The following is a 5475-nucleotide window of genomic DNA, read 5'->3' as shown; positions in this document are numbered from 1 at the left end:
CCATGTGACTCAGCCAAGAACTGTCTTCATATTTTCTATCAAAAAGATGTTGAGCTACATAGTATCTTTTATTTTTTCCTAATAATTTTTTGTTTTTTTTTATTTTATAGTGTAGCTACAACATGTTACATTCTTATGAGCAGTGTATAAGGATTTGTTTTCTGAACTTTGTCTTTATATAAGAAAATTTATTTTAAATTTAGTCTTTATAATACATATTCTAATGGTTGCAGATTAGCATTGCATTGTGCTTTATATTTTTTTTACTAATTATTGGTGATGCTGAATATATTTTCATGCATCTATCATCCATTTATCTACTGCCTTCAGAGAAATGCCTATTCAAACTTTTGTACATTTTTAATGGTTTCTTATTTTATTGCCTGTTGATATGTATACTATATAAAATAGGAATCAAAGAGGGTAATATTTTATTGTGAAGTAGAACTGTATTTTTTACATTTTTAATGTTTAAGTGTAATATTTTTTCATGAAAAATTCTAATCATAGCTTCCCCTTCCTCATACTTTTCCAGATCCTCCCCACTTTGCCAACCCATTCAACTCCATGTCTTCTTTCTTTTTTTAGAAAATAAAAAGGCAAATAAAAAACAAATAAATCATAATAAACAAGGAGTATAAAAGCATGAAAATCACACATGCATGCCAAGACATATATGTATACCCATGAAACACATAAAACCCCAAAATGACTGATAAGAACAGATACTACACTTGATCTTAGCCAAAAGACCAGACAGGAGGACCAATGGAACTGAACTGAAGACCCAGATATTAATCCACACACCTACAAACAGATGATTTTTGACAAAAAAGCAAAAAATATAAAATGGAAAAAGAAAGCATACTTAACAAATGGTGCTGACATATCTGAATATCAACATGTAGAAGAATGAAAATAGATTCATATTTATCACCATTCACAAAACTCAAGTCCAGATGAATCAAAGATCTCCACATAAAGCCAGCTACATTGAACCTCATAGAAGAGAAAGTGAAAGGTGCACTTGAACATATTGGCACAGGAAACCACTTCCTAAATATATTGCCAGTAGCAGGGACACTGAGAGGAACAATTAATAAATGGGAGTTCCTGAAACTGAAAAGCTTCTTTAAGGCAAAGGAAATGGTCAAGAAGACAAAATGGCAGCCTACAGAATTGGAAAAGATCTTCACCAACACCACATCAGACAGAGGTCTGATCTCCAAAATGTACAAAGAACTGAAGAAATTTGTCATCAAAGACAAAACAAAATAAAAACAAAAAAATCAAACTATCCAATAAAAAATGGAGTAGATACCTAAACAGAAATCTCAAGAGAGGAATCTAAGTTGCTGAAAGACACTTAAGGAACTGCTCAATATCCTGGACTATCAGAGAAATGCAAATTAAAAAAACTCTGAGATTCCATTTTACACCTGTAAGAATGGCCAAGATCAAAAGCACTGATGACAACTTATACTGGAGAGGTTGTGGGGTAAAGGGAACACTCCTGCATTGCTGGTGGGAGTGCACGCTGGTACAGCCCCTTTGGATATCAGTATGACAATTTCTCAGAAAATTAGGAAACAACCTTCCTCAAGACCCAGTTATGCCACTTTTGGGTATATATACAAAGGATGCTCAATCGTACCACAAAGACATGTGCTCAGCTATGTTCATAGCAGCATTGTTTGTTTCCAGGATCTGGAAACAACTTACATGCCTCTCAACTGAAGAATGGATAAGGAAAATGTGGTACATTTACATAATGGAATATACACAGCAGAAAAAAATAATGACACCTTGAAATTTGCAGGCAAATGAATGGAGCTAGAAAACATCATATTGAGTGAGGTAACCCAGACCCAGAAAGACAAATATCATATGTGCTCACTCATGAGTAGTTTTTAGACATAAATCAAAGAATACCAGCCTACAAATTACAATCCCAGAGAACCTAGACAAGGAGGACCCTAAGAGAGACATACATAGATCTAATCTACATGGGAAGTAGAAAAAGACAAGATCTCCTGATAAATAAGGATCATGGGGACCATGGGAGAGGGCTGAAGAGGAAGGGAGGGGAAGGGAGGAGAGCAGAGAAAAATGTAGAGCTCAATAAAATCAATAAAAAAAACAAATGAAAACCACAATATATAAGCAAAAGACCAGTAAGGAAAAAATACCCAAACTAAGCTATATTAAACAAAAAGCATGGAAGTACCTAAATCTCCAATAACAACTGTTTGACTAATAATGTAGAATATAGTTTCAGCAGGCCATTATCTCACCATAGTATAGAAAATCTGAAACATTTAATAATATGGATGAAATGTGAATATATCACCTAAGTAAAATAAGTCATTCATTAAAAAAATTGTGTTGGTAAGCTGAGTCATGCAGGAGAATCAAAGAAAGAAAGATACTGAAGGATGTAATGAAGGAATAGTCCTGAGGAATGAACCACAAGCAGCCTTGCATAAGTGTTTTTATTGATTGTTAAACAAAAATTACTTTTAGCAAGTCAATTTCTGCATACTAGAACCTTTGATTTGATCTCAGAGTTGTCTGAAGGAACATATTGCCAAGCAATTCTCAGTCATTTGAAGACTTCTGGTTTGCCAGGAATGCATGCCTTGTGACTGAAGTTATGCAAAGGTTCTGAAGCTCCTATGGGAAAAATAACTCCATAAATCTCTGATAACAATCACTAGTTAGAAAAGATGACTTCAATGCCTCGGTGTGCTATCACTCCAGAGTTTGTGCCAGGTACAATGGCTCTACTGAATTTCTCATTACATTATTGCTCCATGGTTCTACTTATATGTGTGTGTGTGTGTGTGTGTGTGTGTGTGTGTGTGTGTATTACAATATAATTATATGTGTTAATAATAATACATTATGGGGAATGTCCTGATTCCAAAAATCCTATGCTGAGTGGTTTCTTTTTTATCTTTTCTATTAATTTGCTTTTTATTTTACATGTTTTTCATTTTACATATCAATTCCAGTTCCCCCTCCCTCCCCTCCTCCTGCTCCTGTTTCCTCCACCTTCCCCTGCTGCCCCATACCCATCAACTCCTCATAGGGGATAAAGCCTCCCATGGGGAGGCAACAAAGTCTGGCAATATCAAGTTGAGGCAGGACCAAAGGCCCTCTCCTTTGTATCTAGGCTGAGCAATGTAACTCTCCATAGGGAATTCCAGATCTTGCACTAGGGACACATCCTAGTCCCACTGCCAGTGGCACCACAAACTCCCAAGCTATACAACTGTCACCAACATTCAGAAGGCCTAGTCCAGTCCTATTCCCCAGCTCTCAGTCCAGAGTCAGTGAGCTTCCACTATCTCTGGTCAGCTGTCTTCATCATGATATTGACCTCTTTGCTCATATTATGGCTCCTCCCTCTCTTTGTATAGAGTTCCAGATCTATGCCCAATGCTTAGCTGCGCATCTCTGCATCTGCTTCCATCAGTTACTGGGTGAAGGTTCTATGATATCAATTAGAGTACTCATCAAGAGAAGGCCAGTTCAGGTACCCTCTTCACTATTGTTTGGAGTCTTAGCTGGGGTCATCCTTGTGGATTCATAGAAATTTCTAAAGCACCATGTTTCTCCCTAATCCCATAATGAATCCTTTTATCAAAATCTCTCTTTCCTTGCTCTCCCTGTCTGTCCCTCCCCCAACTTTACAATCTGGTTCTCCCATGTTCTCCTACCCCTCCCTTTCTGTTTACCCTTCCCCCTCTCCCATGCTCCCAATTTACTCAGGAGATCTTTTCTATTTCCCCTTCCTAGGGGATCCATGCAGATCTCTCTTAGTGTCCTCCTTGCTACATAGCTTCTCTGAGGTTATGAACTGTAGGATAGTTATTTTTTGCATTATGTCTAATATCCACTTATGAGTGAGTACATATCATCTTTGTCTTTCTGGGTATGCGTCACTCAGGATGATTTTTTTAGTTCCATCCATTTGTCTGCAAATTTCAAGTTGTCATTGTTCTTTACTGCTGAGTAATGCTCTATTGTGTAAATGTTCCACATTTTCTTTATCCATTCTTCAGTTGAGGGGCATCTAGGTTGTTTCCAGGTTCTGGCTATTGCAAATAATGCTGCTATGAACATAGTTGAGCAAATGTCCTTGGGGTAAGAACATGCATCCTTTAGGCATATGCCCCAATGTGATATTGCTGGGTACTAATATAGATTGATTCTCAATTTTCTGAAAACCACTGTATTGATTTCTAAAGCAACTGTACAAGTTTGGATTCTTACCTGTAACATGAATTCTAATTGGTTTTAATAATAAAAAAACAGAGTCAGATATTGTGGTTAATTCTGAAGTTTAAAGAAGCAGAGAGGCCAGTCACATTGGAGTACTTTTACCTCTACCAATGTTCAGACTGAAGGGGTGATCCTGTCCTCAAACTGTGTCTTCAGACTCCATCATCTGTCTCTACAAAACCTCAGGCTGCAACTGTCTCCACCAATCCTTAGAGTGCCCTAAGTTTCTGTCTCCTTCTGCCTTATATTCCTCTCCATGCTGCCTTATGACACCTGTCTCCGCCTCTCTAGAGCTGGGATTAATGGCTTGTGATCCCAAGCGCTGAGATCATCTTAGTGTGAGCTCTGTTTCTCTTTTAGACAGGTTCAATCTTGTGAAACCCGGAGTAGCCTTCAACTAACAGAGAACCCTCTGTTTCTGTCACCTGAGTGCTGAGATTAAAGATGTGCCACCATTCTCTGGCCTTTAAAGGCTTAACTCTGTACTCTGATCTTCAGGCAAGCTTTATTTGTTAAAACATAAACAAAATATCACTACACCCACCAGCAGTGGAGGAATGTTCCCCTTACTCCACATCCTCTCCAGCATAAGCTGTCATCAGTGTTTTTGATCTTAACCATTCTGAGATGATCTTAACCATGTGAGATGCTATTTCAGATTTGATTTACATTTCCCTGATGGCTAAAGATGTTGAGCAATTCCTTAACTGCATTTTGAGATTTGAGATTTCTGTTGAGAATTCTCATTTTAGATCTGTACCCCACTTTTTAATTAGATTATTTGGTATTTTGATGATTCATTTCTTGAGTTCCTTGTATATTTTTGTGATCAGCCCTCTGTCTGATGTGGGGTTAGTGAAGATCTTTTCCCATTCTGTAGGTTGTCATTTTGTCTTGTTGACAATGTTGCTGAGTGGTTTCTGATACTGATGTTAAGCTTTCAGTACTATACTATAATCCTCTTGTTAAAATTTTAGCACAAATATGAACTGGCTCTTTAGATCCCATTCCCTGTGGACAGATACATTGCTCAGATTAGATACAAGGGGGAAGGCCTTGGTTCTGTCTCAAGTGATGTAAAAGATTTTGTTGACACCCAATGGGAAGCTTTACCCTCTCTGAGGAGTGGTTGTGGGTAGGGTGAGTTGCAGTTGGGAGGAGTGTGAGAATGAGAGAAAGAGGGAACTG

General features: G+C 37.7%; 1 pseudogene; it reads right to left on the bottom strand.

Moving 5' to 3' along the window:
• Positions 1–646: 646 nt before the first annotated feature.
• Positions 647–764, bottom strand: LOC121441363 (annotated as a pseudogene).
• Between the last annotated feature and the right edge of the window lie 4711 nt (positions 765–5475).

The sequence above is a fragment of the Microtus oregoni genome, unplaced genomic scaffold, assembly GCF_018167655.1.
Source record: "Microtus oregoni isolate MIOR12 unplaced genomic scaffold, Mior012 000074F_ref0000038, whole genome shotgun sequence".
NCBI classification, from domain to species: Eukaryota; Metazoa; Chordata; class Mammalia; order Rodentia; family Cricetidae; genus Microtus; species Microtus oregoni.
This window is presented reverse-complemented; position numbering and strand designations above follow the sequence as displayed.